Genomic DNA, 15,860 nt, shown 5'->3' with positions numbered 1-15,860 from the left:
TCGTCACAGGGGAATGGGGACTGAACTCAGGTCGTCACAGGGGAATGGGGACTGAACTCAGGCCGTCACAGGGGAATGGGGACTGAACTCAGGCCGTCAGACTTTATGGCAAGTGCTTTGCAGGCGGGGCTATCTCATCAGCCCTCTCCCCTCGCTTGCATTTGCGTGTGCACGTGTGGGCATGTTCGAGGTGCATGTGTGCGTGCATTCAAATGAGCATATGCACACGGGGGGGGGGGGGGTCAGATGTAAATCTCAGGTGTTCCTCAGGTGCTATCCACATTTTTTTTTAACACAAGACCTTTCACTCTGCCTGGAACTTGCAAATGAAGCTAGACTGGGTGGGCCAGTGAGCCCTGAAGGCATACCAGCTATCTCCACCTTCCCAGAGCTGGGATTGCAAGTGTGTGCACCTGGGTCTGTTTTCACAAGGTGCTGGGAATCAATCGCTGGTTCTCACACTTGCATTTTATGGATGGAGTTCTCTCTCTAGCCCTCAGGAGGGTTTTTTTTGGTTTTTTTAGCGTTTTAAGTTGTCTGCGGTACAAACTCGGGGCTGAGGAACTGCGGTAGGATCTAGCCTCTGGCACTGTCTCACCACAGAAAGATAAGAGTTCAGGAGACCCCTAACCCAGCCCTGACCACAGAGTGCTGAGACTTAGCCTCTTAGAGAAGGGCTTTCTTCCAGGGGAAGAAAATTCACACGTGTCTCGACGCTTTGGTCCAGAACCAGGATAGAGGGCCAAAGGTTATGCGGGGACCAGAATGGACTAACCTTCTGCACCCTGAAAATGCATCCTCTAGAGAAAATTAACCCCAAACCTCTGTAAGCTACAGGTCCCCAAGGTGCCTACAGGCCACACACAGTCAGACTCCAAGTCTATGTGGTCCCCCCCCCCCCAGCCTTCCTTGGGACTCTCGAAGTCATAGCTCATCATTTGGGGGAGGGCATCTCTCCAATTTGAGGCAGCCAAAGATGGGGAACCCAGGTCTAAAGTCAGCCAGCGTGGCACTGGTTTCCCTAGTACTGGTGTCCTCCTGAGTTACTCCCTCCATCCCTCCAGGATCCCCGAAACCCGCCGAGAGTCACTAGTTGGTCTCAATCAATGAGCAACAATTTTGGCATCTCCTGCAGTATTTGGAGTGGGGGCGGGGCTGCTTTGGGGCAGGGAACAGACCCCCCTCTTCATTTTAAAGGAACCCAAAAAGATCAGATGCTTTAACGGGCCAAAAAAGGGGTCGCTGCTCCTCAGGCCCACCGAAGCTGAGGCTTACAAGTGACCAGTCTATAACATGGCCCCTCCGAGAGTGCGCGCCGGCGGGTCGGGGGTGGGGGTGGGCGGCCGTCTCGTTCCTGCCCCCTCACTTTGGCCAAAGCCAGGATGGCTCCTCACTCGCCCTCCTAGGGACACCTGTACCTCCCCAGCGCATAAACCTTCCTAGTAGATCCCCAGCCCCGTGCGAGCAGCGTGCTCCGAAGGGACAGCAGCAGCCCCCTTCCTGCAGCGCTGCCCTCCCCTCCTCCGCCTGGCAGGTTGACTAATTTAGGAAAGGGAGCCCGGCCCAGGGCAGCCCTGGCAGCTGGCGAGGCGGGAAACCGGGAGCCCCAGCCCCGCGGGCCAGCCGCCTCCAGATCCTTGGCCCGGCTCTCCCTCCTTTCTCCCAGCGCTCTGCGGAGCGGGGCCAACAGGCAGGAGAATCAACAATCCAGAAAACTTTCAATGGATCACGCTGCAGACTAGGGGTGGGGGGGAGGGGGAAGAGATGGGATGCGAGGCGGGTGGGGGCGGGGAGCTCGGGGACAGAGCCTCAAAAGCTCTCACTTACCATCTTGTTCACATCCATGACCGAAGCGGTAGGGTGTCCTCCCCACACCCAGGGAGATCCCGGCTACCCCCCACTGAAGCCTGGTGGCAGCTACTGCAGCCCCGGGGGTGCCATGCTGCTTGCTGGCAACGGCGGCCGGCGGGGGCCCTGGTGGTGGCCGGCGGCGCCGCGGCTGGACCGAGGACGGCAGGGGCGGGGCGGGGAGGGAAGGGGATGGCAGGGGAGGGGACGGGAGGGGAAGGGCGCCGGCGGGGGAGGCGCGGTCCCTCGGTGGAGCTGGAGAACGTGCTCTTGAGGGGAGGGCCCGGGGAACCCCGAGATCCGCCGCAAGAGGTGAGGACACCTCGCGGTGGATTCCGGGACCCTGAGGTCCCCAGGAGCTCAGCGAGGAGGGTGTGATTTGAATAACAAAAGGTCTCTTTCGGCAGCTGCCCAGGCTGATGGGACGGGATCACAGGCGAGCCGGGCAGGGGGGGGGGGGGGGCGCCAGGAAGTGTGTGTGTGTGTGTGTGTGTGTGTGTGTGTGTGTGTGTGTGTGTGTGTGTGTATGCATGCAAGCATGTGCGAATGTGTGTGCATGTACGCGCGCGCGTTTCCGTGGAGGGCTCGGTGGGACTCAGGAAGTGCGCGGGGGAGGTGGCAGAAGGGGCGGGGGAGATACCCTCTCAACCACGAGTATGCACATTCCAGCGAGGGCAGGGGTCCAGCCCCTTGTCCCCTCTCCACTTGGCTTTCCCCCCCATGGACAAAGAGGGAATTGAGAGGCTGTGGTTGGCCTCCTGAGGCTAATCCCCAGGGGCCTCCCCACACGAGGCTGGGGGCTCCCAACAGATGGGCGGATGGAAATGACGGTGCCAGGTATCCCTCCACACCAGCGCTCCAGGGACAGGTCCCTGCTCCCAAGGAGCCCCAAGCTTGCCCCTTTCTGGAGGAGAGATTGGCTGCCTGGCTTCTTCTAAATTGAGTATCTACGCCCTCTCAGAACCCCAGAGAATCCCTTGGCTGCCTCTCTGCTCTGGGAGACACAGCTGGTGTCTAGAGCAGGACTCCAAGCAAAGGCTCCTTTGGTGTAAGGTTTCCCAGGAGACAAAAACCTGCCATCTTCCTCCTCCCAAATCAGAGGCAGCCTGGTTCGCGGTGCAGTTAAGACGCCAGGGACCTAGCTGTGGTGGCACAAGCCTTTAATCCCAGCACCCAGGAGGCAGAAGCGGGTGGATCTCTGTGAGTTCGAGGCCAGCCTGGGAATATAGAGTGAGTTCCAGAAAAGGCACCAAAGCTAAAAAAAAAAAAAAAAAAAGACGTCCTGGACCTGACAGTTAGTCCACTTAGGCCAACTCTTCAATATAGAGAGGAAACAAGCCAGAGGAGAATGAATTGGCCCCTGGTAATAAACCTCAACACAGACAGTACCTACAGGCTCCAGAGATGCCCTACAGTTGGAGCATACAGTTTTAAAAACCTTTGTATTTTGTATGTAAGCTGCATAGTGGGGGAGGTGAGATGGAGGATGAAAGGCACATGTCTTCATCAATCCCTCTGTGCCCGTGCACATACAGGTGTCATAGCACAGGTGTGGCGGCCAGTGGGCAACTTTCAAGAGTCCATTCTCTACTTCCATCCTGCAGAGTCTTGAATAACAAATGGGCGATGAGGCTTGGCAGCAAGCGCCATCTTGCCAGCACTCTGCTGTATTTTTTGAGACAGGGTCTCTCACTGATTTGGCTAGGCTGATTGGACAGTGAGTGCCAGGGAGACATCCATCTTCCCTTCCCCAACACTGGGATGAGAGACAGTGTGGCCAGCTTTTCACATAGGTTCTGGGGATCTGAATTCAATCACTGGCTTGCATGGCAAGCTCTTTATCTAAGCGCGTACCACCACCCCCTTAAATGGTTTATCTATGTTATTTTATGTGTTTTGCCAGCAAGTATGTCTGTGTACCACATACATGACGCTTGGTGCCTGTGGGAGTCAGAAGACTGACGTTGGATTCCCTCGAATTGGAATTAAAGATTGTTGTGAACCACAGTGTGGGTTCTGGGAACCGAACCTAGGTTCTCTACAAGAGCAGCCAGTGCTCTTAGCCTCTGAGACATCTCTCTAGCTTCTGGTTTTGTGTTTTAAGATGGTCTCACCATGTAGCCCTATAGCTGGCTTGGAACTCTCTATATAAACCAGGCTGGCCCCAAACCCATTAGAGATCTGCTTGTCTCTGCCTCCCTAAGTGCTGGGACCAAAGGTCTGCAGTAGCCTTGACAGGCTGGCTCTCTTTTTTGAGACAGAGTCCCCCGAAACCCAGGCTGGCCTCAGCTACCTTCCAGTGTAGTTGAGGATGAGCTTGATTAGACTTTCAAAGGAAGAAGGGACAGGCCCCACTCACTACCAGGAAGTAGACCCCTGGCCTCTCTGTACCTACAGGAAAGAGCCGGCTGGGCAGGATGGCAGCCCCTCCCTTTGCAATCTGAGTTCTTATCAATGATGAAGTTGGGACTGTTTCTCAAGCCTTCTGGTGGGTGGGGGCGAGCATACAATCAGAGTGACCTACAGGCAGAGCTATGTGCAGGAACTGGGTGGGTGTGGTGACAACCCCAGCACTAAGTAAGGCTGGAGGATGGGGTTTCCTGAGTACCCTCGGCTACACAGCCAGGAGCGACAATAAAAATATATTGCCGCAAAAATAGTCAAAGAATTTGTGAACCATTAAGTTTGGAATTGGTTGACAGACCAAGGATTCCCAACAGACGCTCTTTACTTGAGTGTGGGCTGTTGTTATTGGCTGCCTTTTCTTGTCTTTGTTTTTGGGTGGTTTTGTTTTTTGTTTGTTTTGAGATGGTTTCTCTGTGTAACCCTAGCTGTTCTAGAACTCGCTTTGCAGACCAAGTTGGCTTTGAACTCACAGAGATCTACCTGCCTCTGCCTTCCAAGTGCTGGGATCAAAGGCGTGGCATGCACCACCATGGCCGGCCAAGGCTCTTTTTAAAGACAAGGTCTCATATACGAGGTATAATATTTCTCCTGTTTCTTCCTTACAAATGTGTGATGATGATGATGATGATGATGATTATCATTATCATTACTTACACAGAGTCTTACTGACTAGCCTGGAAATCACTATGTAGACTACTCAAACCCATCTTGATCCACCTGCCTCTGCTTCCAGAGTGCTCAGGTTGAAGGCATGTGTCTCTGTGTCCAGCTGTAAATACTGGGACTTTATATAGACCACCACAGCTAGTTTGAGTAGTGCTTCTTTATTATTATTATAATTTTATTATTATTATTATTATTATTATTATTATTATTATTATTATTATTTTCTTTTTTTTAGACAGGCACTACATGGCCCTGGCTGGCCTAGAATTCGGCCAGGAACTGTCCCTTGAGTGATGGCATTAAAGTCATGCACAATCACACCCAGCTGGGGTGCTTTCTAAGACAAGGTCTTGCTATCCCCTCCCCCACCCAGAACTTACTAGATATAGCCCAGGTTGGCCTTGAACTCACAACAATCCCCTGTCAAAGCCTCGAGTGCTGGATTGATGGGTGTGTATGGATATCTAACTTTTTAACTAGGCACTGGAGATTCGAACTTAAGCCCTCATGCTTAAGGAACATACACTCTTATCCCACTGAGCCATTTCCTTAACCCATTATACCCTTAGATTGTGATCTAGTAACATAAATTTCCAGCTTTTGGCCTCCTGGGCTGTGAGAAGGCAGGATTCGGTTTCTGGTTTGTTTGTTTGTTTATTTCATATACAGTGTTACATCTGCATGTATGCCTGTAGGCCAGAAGAGGACACCAGGTCTCATAACAGATGCAGATGGTTGTGAGCCACCATGTTGTTGCTGGGAATTGAACTCAGGACCTCTGGAAGAGCAGCCAGTGCTCTTAACCTCTGAGCCATCTCTCTAGCCTCTGTTTCTGTTTTTAAATTACATTTATTTGTTGCTGGGTTTTGTGTGTGTGTGTGTGCGTGTGCGTGTGCGTGTGCGTGTGTGTGATAGGACAACATGTAGGAATGAGGTCTTTTTCCACCATGTGGGTCCCAAGGATCGAACTCAGGTCCGCGGGTCATTGGGCTTGGTGGCAAGTGCCCTTACCCACTGAGCCATGACACTGGCCCCAGAGTTCTGATGTTCTAACTACTGGGCGTGTGGTGAGCTTTGTTGTAGCAATTACGGGAGGTTCACGCAGTGCTCAAAGGTCAGTAGACCTGATGCTCCCGTTCCAGCACTAGGCTGCCCAGGGGCTGTGATGTTTTCTGTAGGGTTATCTTATCCTGAATCTGTGACAAAAGAGGACAGGCTGACCAGGGGCAGGGCTGTGCCTAACTCCATTGACAGGGGCAGGCAAGGCCGGTGCAAAGGTGCCTTAAAAAAACAGCCTCTGGGGACTGGCAAGCTGGCCCAGCAGGTAAAGACGCTCGCTGGCTGACAAGCCAGACGATCTAAGTTCGATCCCGGGGACACACGTGATGAAGGGAGTCAAGGCACCCCCTTAACTTGTCATCTGACCTCCACATAAGGACTGCGGCACTTGTGTGCCCACCCTCAAAGTAAATAAATGTAATAAAAAGTTTAAAACAAGGGCTGGTGAGATGGCTCAATGGGTAAGAGCGCCGACTGCTCTTCCAGAGGACCCGGGTTCAACTCCCACCACCCACATGGCAGCTGACAACTGTCTCTGACGCCAAGATCTGACACCCTCACGCAGACACACATGCAAGCAAAATACCAATACAAATAAAAAGTAAATAAATTAAAATTTTAAAATAAAACATCCCCTGACCTGATCCACATACCTCTAGTCTCTTCTCACATTCTTCTTATAGTAAATTAATTATAATTTATAATTGTAATTTCCCATCAGCCGCCCTTACATTAAAAGCAAACCCTAATTTGGTTTATTTTGCACCAAGATCCTTAACGCTATGGCCTCCTCTCCTTCCCTTGCAGCCTACCTTCTCCTAGCCTTCCACCCCTCCCTCTGCCTCAGCCTGCTCATCTGTAACAATTTAGTGAGACCCAGTCTCAAAATAAAAAGCATAAAGAGGGCTGGGGCATGGCTCCGTGGTAGAGCACCTGGCTAGAATCCCCCAGTGAGGGGCTGGGGTGTGACTGAGTGGTAGAACACCTGCCTAGAATCCCCCAGTGAGGGGCTGGGGTGTGACTCAGTGGTAGAGCACCTGCCTAGAATCCCCCAGTGAGGGGCTGGGGTGTGACTCAGTGACACTGTTTTAGCAGGATTGAAATTCTCAGCACCACTAAGGAGGTTTACAGAAGAGGTGAGAAGGCTGCCATTTCTTGGCAAACCTACACAGAGGTTGGTGGATGTGTCCTGGTGGAGGCTGACATCTACTGGTGACCAGATATGTGACGCCTAGCCCTACACATACCATACCAATGGCCTTGAATGCCTAGCTTGGGCAGGGCCGTGTTACAGTGCACTATGCTGTGGAGGTGTTAAATTTCAGTAATTCCGAACAACAAGGTTACTTATTAGTACTCAAACAATCGTCCTTGTCAAAGGCCCTTTGTAGCCTTAGTTGTTAGGCTATTGTTTTTAAAAATAAAGCTCTCGGGGTTGGGAATTTAGCTCAGTGGTAGAGCGCTTGCCTAGCAAGTACAAGGCCCTGGGTTCGGTCCTCAGCTCTGGCAAAAAAATAAATAAATAAAAAATAAAGCTCTCTACAGGATTGCAGTGTTTGCAAAATGCCTTTTGGTCTATTATCTCACCCAGTCCCTATGAGCCATCAGGTAGTCTGGGGCAGAATGTACTGTTATGACTTCATGGATACTTGCTGGTAGAGTTATAAAGCATAGTGACCATGGAACCTCAGGATAAGCAGGGATGGGGCATAGATTCTTGGCTTTGGTTTTTGTTTTTATATTTTTGTATTTTTCCCCACAACTGTTTGTTTTGTGTGCATGTGCACACAAGTGTGAGAGGTCATGTGTGCCATGCTGTGTGTGTGGAGGTCAGGAGACAACTTTCAAGACTAATTTTCCCCTTCTGCCATGTGGGTTCTTGACATCAGAGGTCTTCAGGCTTGGTGGCAAGTGCCTTTAGCTAGGGAGCCATCTCCACAGCCCCTATTTTCCTTATTTAGAGACAGGGTCTCAGGTAGCCCAGTTGGACCTCAAATGCTCTTACATAGCCATGCTGACTTTGAACTTCTGACTCTCCTGCCCCTACCCCCCAAGTGCTAGAATCACTGACCTGTGCCACCCTGCTTGGCTGTTTTGTTTATTATTATTATTGTTTGTTTTTTGTCAGAGCTGAGGACTGAACCCAGGGCCTTGCGCTTGCTAGGCAAGCGCTCTACCACTGAGCTAAATCCCCAACCCGTGTTTGTTTTGTTTCGAGACAGGGTCTCTCTATGTAGCTAATGCTGGCCAGGAATTATCTGTTTATTTTTATGTGTATGAGTGTGTTGTCTGCATGTAGGCCTGTGCACCACATGTGTGCCTGGTGCCCATGGAGGCCAGAAAGAGGGCATAGATCCTCTGGAACTGGAGTTAAAGAGGGTGTGTGGAGGTGGGGTTGGGGGCTAGAGAGAAGGCTAGGCAGGTAAGAGCACTTGCTGTTCTTGCTGAGGACCCAGGTTCAGTTCCCATCGCCCACACAGTGGCTCACAGCCACATGTAACTCCTGTTCCAGGGGATCTGATGCCCTCTTCTGAACTCCACAGGGACCAGGCACACAGGTCGTGAACAGACATACATGCAAGACAAATCATTCATACAATAAATAAAGATACATATATGTATATGTATGTATGTACATAAAAAGTTGTGACTTCCATGTGTATTGGATGCTGAGACTCACCAGGACCTCTGGAAGAGCAGCCAGTGCTCTTAACCACTGAGCCATCTCTGCAGCTCCTGACCTGCCTCCAGAGCGCTGGGGTACCTGCACTACCACACCCACATTAAGTTTCTTCAACTTTGTCTACTATTAATTAATGTTTGCAATGAAAAGATGGGACGAGGTTGAGGCTCACCTGATACATTTTAATTTGCAAATGTGCGCATGTGTGCTTGTGTGTGTGTGTGTGTGTGTGTGTGTGTGTGTGTGTGTGTGTGCATGCAGTGTATTCAGAGAGAGGAAGGGAGAGGAAGAGAGAGAACATGTGGAGGGTCAAAGGTTGACTTGAGGGAGTGAGTTAGTGTTCTCCTTCCGCAATTATGTGTCCTAGGGACTGTACTCAGGTTATCAGCCTTGGTGCCAAGCACCTTTGTCAACCACGCCATCTTGCTTGCTGGCCTAGGACTCAAGATTCCAAATCTCATCAAGGAGACAATCAAGGTTAATCACCACATATAGGGGCACTAGGGTAGAGCTAAGCAACTCTCCTGGGCCAGCTGGTCCCCAGGAGGATGTCCTGGATGGCCCTGGATTTCTTGGACTCATCCCCCGAAAGACAAATTTAGCATTCTGAATAGCCATGGCTGTTCCCGGTCTTGTCGCCCTCTGTGATCCTGAAAAAAGCAGAATGTCAGTAGATCTGGCCCGAGTCCTGAGCTGACCCCGCAGCAGGTGCCGGGGCCTCGGGTCCCCTGGTGACCTACCACCAGCAGTCACATCTGAGGGAAGGACAACCCCATATGTGTTGTGTTTGCCTAATGGCCCAAACAGGAGGTGGACTGCACACTCCACAAACCTCCCTCCAAGGCATTGGCATGGCAGCAACCAAGTCCTGGCAAGGGCAACTCAATAAAGACCTCGTTACAGGGCTGAGGATGGCGCTCCGTTGGTAGAGTGCTTGCCTAGCATGCATGAAGCCCTGGGTCCATCCCTGGCGCCGCATAAACAGGGCATGGTGGTATACACCTATTATCCCAGCACTGAGTATCTGGAGGCAGGATGATGAAGAATTCAAGGTCATCCTCAGCTAGAGTGAGTTAAGAGACCAGCCTGTGCGACATGGGACCTGTGTCAAAAAACAACAACAGGGAGTGAAGAGATGGCTCTGTCGGTAAAGTGCCTGGTGCGGAAACATGAGGACCTGTTTAATCCTCAGCAGCCCAATGGGAAAGCCAAGCCCTACAGCACATGCTCGTAATCCCAGGAGCTGGGGAGGTGGAGAATCTGTCTAGTCTACTCAGTAAGTTCAAGGTTCAGTGAGAGACCTTGCCCAAAAAACAAGAGAAAGCACGGTGGGTAAAGGTATCTGCTGCCAAACCTGATGCCCTGTGTTTGATCCCCAGATCCTATATAGTGGAGGGAGAGAACCCACTCCTAAAAGTTGTCTTTTGAACTCCACATGAGTACTGGGGCATGCCAGTGTGCACAAAATAAAATATAATTAAAAAAATTTTTCTCACTATGTAGCCCTGGCTGTTCTGGAACTCGATATATAGCCCAGGCTAGCCTTGAATTTGCAGAGATGCACCTGCCTCTGCCTCCAGAATGCTGGGATTAATGGCCTGACACTGTCCTCTGGCGTCTAGACACCTGTATGGCATCTTCGTGTGCACATACAGAACAACTGTAAAACTAAGAAGCCAAGTTACTGCTGTCTGAGCCTGCATTGGATCTAATAAAGTCTGTGTAGCCGTGCTTTGCCATGGGATGGATGCTCGCTCACCCGCAGAACACCAGGCTGTGTCTGTGCAGCCCTACCGATCACACAGCCTGGATGCTGAGCCACAGTGAAGACGGTGCCTCGCCCAAACCCCCATAAGCAGTAATGTCCACCTCCTCCTATACCCACTGTCCACTCCTGCGTGGCTCAACTCAGCCCAGCAAAGGCTCCAATCACTTTCCACTGACAGTCTGTCTGTCCTTCAGAAGAGAGGCCATCAGCAAAGACAGGTCTGCCCCGGGGCACTCTCTGGGCACCAGCTGGGGATGTCAGAGCTGTTTGGGGGGTGGGGAGGGAGATTGAGAGCTTTGGCATCAATGAGTAATGAGAAGAGGCACCACTCAGAGCTAGCAAAGGTCAAGTGTTCTGTGGTCATCCCAGCCAAGGTCGGTCTGGGGCACGGCCCCCATGAGCCTAGCAGCACACTCATTGGTGTAAGGTGTCTGGAAGTGTGGCCTCCTGATCTGGCTAAGGAGGGACAGCTGAGGCATTCCAAGTGTCTTATCTTCTGGGACCCACTAAAGTGTATAAACCCGGACGACTTGGCCTTGATATTTTCTTGTCTGTATGTCTGTGTGCACGGGGGAGGGGGGTGTTGTATGTGTTTACGAATGTGGAGGCCAGAAGTCAACCTTGGGTATTGTTCATCAAGTACTGTTGTGTCCTGGCTGGTTTTATATCAACTTGACACAAGCTGGAGTCATCAGAGAGGAGGGGGCCTCAGCTGGGGAAAGGCCTCCCTAAGATCCGGCTGTAAGGCATTTTCTTAATTAGTGATCAATGGGAGAGGGCCTGCCTATTGTGGGTGGGGTCACCTCTGGCTGGTGGTCCTGGGTTCTATAAGAAAGTAGGCTGAGCAAGCCATGGGGAGCAAGCCAGTAAGCTGTATTCCTCCATGGCCTCTGCATCAGCTCCTGCCTCCAGGTTCCTGCTCTGTTTTGAGTTCCTGTCCTGACTTCCTTTGATGATGAACAGTGATATGGAAGTGTAAGCCAAGTAAACCCTTTCCTCCCCAACTTTCTTTGGTCATGGTGTCTCCTCACAGCAACAGTAACTTTAACTAAGATAACGGTCTATCTTATTTAAGTTTTACGTTTTTATTTAGAGACAAGGTCTCACTACATAGCTCTAACTGGCCTGAAACTCAGAGATCTGCCTGCCTCTGCCTCCTGAGTGCTGGAACTAAAGGTGTGAGCCACCATGCCAGGCGGCTGCCTTCGTTTTTTCAGATACAGTCTCTCACTGGCCTGGGGCTCATGGGAGGCTAGTCTGCCTGGCCAAAAAGCTCCCAGAATCCACTAGTCTCCAGCTTCCCGGTGCTTGGATCATAACACCTGTGTCACTATGCCTAGCCTTCTTCAGACCAGTTGTTTTTTTTTTTTTTTTTTTTTTTTTTTGAGCTGAGGATCGAACTCAGGGCCTTGTGCTTGCTAGGCAAGCGCTCTACCACTGAGCTAAATCCCCAACCCAGCCTAGCCTTCTTAAAATACTGTTTCGGGTGCGTGCGTGCGTGCGTGCGTGTGCGTGTGTGTGTGTGTGTGTGTGTGTGTGTGTAGACTAGACTTCCAGGTCTCAGGCAATCCCAAAGCTTATAGGGACAGGGCATGCAGGGTGACTCTGGATCCCAGGCCTGACAAGCAAGTGGCCTCTACACTGCAATCATTTGAGACCCTGGTCCTAGTCTAAGGTTTCTGATGTCACCTATTTCCAGACAGGGTAGACATCAGCATTTTAAAACATACAGTCAATACTGGAAGGAAGCAATCTCTCTGGGATTCTTTTTTTTCTTTTTCTTCCCCAGTGCTAGGGATAAAAATCCAGCCCTACACTGGTGGATTCAAGTAAAGGGCTCTCCCACTGAGCCACACCCCAGACCCTCACTGGGGGATTCTAGGCAGGTGCTCTACCACAGAGCCACACTCCATTTTGTTGTTGTTGTTGTTGTTTTGAGACAGGGTTTCTCTATATCGTTTTGGTGCCTGTCCTGAATCTCGCTCAGTAGACCAGGCTGGCCTGGAACTCACAGAGATCCGCCTGGCTCTGCCTCCCAAGTGCTGGGATTAAAGGCGTGCGCCACCACGGTCCGGCTCACGCTCCAGTTCTTACAGCCAAGACTGGGAACATACGCAACAACCAGAGCCAGTGGTAGAAGTCGGCCCTCACTCCAGCTACATGAGCTCCAGTTCTTACAGCCAAGACTGGGAACATACGCAACAACCAGAGCCAGTGGTAGAAGTCGGCCCTCACTCCAGCTACATGACTGCACATGCACAGTTCAGGGTCTTGTGTCCTACATCATCACTAGTGATTACGTGTGTGCAGCGTGGTCACACAATCTGCGCCTTAAAGGCTGGACGCAGACACTACCCTCTCTCTCTCTGCTCTTTCTCTCTCCCCTGCATCTTGCTCTCTGCTCGTGCTCCTTCTTGTACCCCAGCCCCCTCTTCCTCCTAATAAAGCTCTCTGTAACTAGGTAGTTGTGGCTGTGGCTCGTGACTTTTCCATGCAGTAACCAGCTCTGCAACCAGCTCAGTTAGATTTTATCATCCTTTCAGCTAGGACTCAGGAACCCAACCCTGGTCTTGACTGATGCCAACAGGTACAGGAGAGGAGGAAGCCTGGGACTTCCCTTCCCACTTCTCCTGCACTGGGAATTTCCAAGTTTCTACATGGAATTTTCCATCCCTTAGCCACATTCTATGGAAGCTATAAGAAGAGATCTCTGCCAGGCGGTGGCGGCGCACGCCTTTAATCCCAGCACTCGGGAGGCAGAGCCAGGCGGATCTCTGTGAGTTCGAGGCCAGCCTGGGCTACAGAGCTGAGTTCCAATAAAGGCACCAGAGCTACAGAGAAACCCTGTCTTACAAAAACAAAAAACAAACAAACAAAAAGAGGAGATCTTTAAGCCCTCTTTAAGTCCCTTGGGGATCTATTTCTCCCCTTCATAATGCCACGGAAACATAGGTAGCCAAGGTCTTTGCTGACAATTTCCAAATAGCTGACATACTGGGAAAAGACCCCACCCCACCCCCATCCCTGGAAGAGCTCTGCAAGAGACTCCCACAGGGAAGAACACGGACCCATTCTTCAGATGGTACTTAATGTTACCAGGTTCTGGACGCAAACAGTGGGATTTTACGTCTTCTCATGTAGGATGTGGGTGGCCAGCAGTGGTGAGGGGACGTACTACATTCAAGGAGACAGCTGGGAGCCAATCAGACAACCCCCTGAGTCAGCAACCAGCCTGCAAGTCTCTGCCAAGGACCCAGTAAGCTGGAGCTCCTGGGCCCTGCCTGCTCAGCAGCCTGGGTGGGGTCCTCCACGCAGGCAGCAATTTGGAAGCTCCTTGGATGCCCAGCCCAGAAGCAATGAGCTTCGCCCTCTAAGACGCCAAGAGTTTTTCCAGGGCTCTCCCCGACAAGGCCAAGTCCAGGATTATAGCTCTGTCCAGTTACCTCATCTGTTAGGGAGAGTCTGAGTATTTAGCCCAGGCTGGGTTAGAACTGCCATTCCTCCTGCCTAAGACTCTGGCGTGCTGCGCTGAGGAGCGTGCGCCATACCACCAGACTCAGATACATCTGAGGTAGAGATGTGTGTGGACCAAAAGGACCACAGCAGAGGACCAGGATTCCAGCTCAGAGATGCCTGTGGTCAGGGTGACAGCATCCTTGCCCTGGGGAGGCTGGCAGCCCGGGTAATTCCATATTATTACAGCTTTACAAGGAGCTAGCCCAGCCCAGCTGTGGAACTGCAGCAATTTACAGGCCCTAGGGGAGAGCGAACAGAAAGGAAGACAAGCCCCCTCCCTAAATTGATCCTGAGCTATTTTTAGCTCCGTGTTCATTGCCCCCACTCGTGCTGCTTTTTTTAAGAGTCACCACACGGACTTCACATAAAAACCACTTAGCAGGACGCAGTTGTTCATGCAGGTAGCCCAGGGGTTGGGGAGTACTTGCCAAGCATAGTCCTGCATAAAAAGGAGGAAGGGGGCAGGGTGTCGTGGTGCATGGCTGTAATGCCAGCACTCAAGAGGCTGAGGCAGGGGGATAGCTGAGTTTGAGTCCAGCCTGGGCTACACAGTAAGACCTTGCCACATAAAAGAAAAGTCTGGTGTAGTGGTGCACGCCCGGAATCCCAACACTTGGGAGGTAGAGGTTTAAGGATCAAGAGTTCAAGGTCATCATCAACTACATAGCCAATTGGAGGCTAGCCTGGGCTATATGAGAGCCTGTCTTAAAGAAAGGCGGAAGAGCCGGGCATTGGTGGCGCACGCCTTTAATCCCAGCACTCGGGACGCAGAGGCAGGTGGATCTCTGTGAGTTCAAGGCCAGCCCGGTCTCCAAAGCGAGTTCCAGGACAGGCTCCAAAGCTATACAGAGAAACCCTGTCTCGAAAAACAAAAAAAAAAAAAAGAAAAAGAAAGGTGGGAGAGAGAAGGGGAAGGGGGAAGGGGGAAGGGGAGGAGGGGAGAAAGGATAACAGGGTCTAAGGACCCACATGCAGGAAATACAGTCTACAGTTTTGAACCTTGAGAAGCCTTTAAACCAGAAGGCCCATGGTGCTGGAGAGACGGTTCAAGAGCAGCCACTCCTCTTAACCTCTGAGCCATCTCTCCAGCCCCACTAGCTAACTTAATTAAACACCACATCTGCTAATTACCACAGCCAGTGATAATTATTGCCAAGATTTATTTTTATTCTTTTTAACCACGAGTATGTGGGACCGGTATGCACATGTGTGTGCAGGTGTCCCCCAAAGCCAAAGGGGTCTGATTCCTTGGAGCTGGAGTCGCAGGCAGCTGTGAGCCTCCTGACACAGGTGCTGGGAACCGAACTCAGGTCCTCTGCAAGAACCACAAGTGCTCTGAACTGATGAGCCACGTCTCTAGCCCCGGTAATCATTAGGGAACAGGCTAATAGCTCAGTTGGCAGAGTGTTTGCCTTGCATACATGAGGTCCTGGGTTCAAGCTTCAAGAAAAAGAACTAGGACAAGGAGCCAGGCAAAGCCGGCACATCTTTCAGTCCCTGGTTCTTGGGAAGCTATAGCAGGAGGATACCTCAATAGAGGAGTCTGGGGCCAGCCTGGGCTACACAGCATGGCCTCCATCTAAGTCATATAGAAGTGAATAACAGCACAGTGGGGTTGGGTACAGTATGAAGATAAAGGCCACAGAAGGCCTCGGATAGAAAAGACATGGAATGAGCTAAAATCACCAGGATGAGCCCAGGAGGGGTTCACCTCTGCTTAGGCCTCCAAGTCCACAGTTTTCATCGGCTCACTTGTAAATGGCTAATCTCCACCCTCTTTCTTTTAATTTTTGTATTAGCAAATATTAATTATATGTAATAAGGAGCTTATTTTGTTTGCTATTTTTCTTTCTTTTCCTCTTACTTTTTTTTTTTTTGACAGTGTTTCACTATGTAGCTATCTGGCTGTCCTGG

The 15,860-nt window shown here is 51.1% G+C and overlaps 1 protein-coding gene across 1 annotated transcript in view; it reads right to left on the bottom strand.

Moving 5' to 3' along the window:
* Window positions 1–15,860, bottom strand: part of Hip1 (huntingtin interacting protein 1) — a 119,341-nt gene that overhangs the window by 66,691 nt on the left and 36,790 nt on the right. The window lies entirely within an intron of this gene.

Source organism: Onychomys torridus, chromosome 22, assembly GCF_903995425.1.
Source record: "Onychomys torridus chromosome 22, mOncTor1.1, whole genome shotgun sequence".
Taxonomy (NCBI): Eukaryota; Metazoa; Chordata; class Mammalia; order Rodentia; family Cricetidae; genus Onychomys; species Onychomys torridus.
The sequence above is the reverse complement of the archived record's forward strand: the minus strand, read 5'-3'. Positions and strand labels throughout refer to the sequence as shown.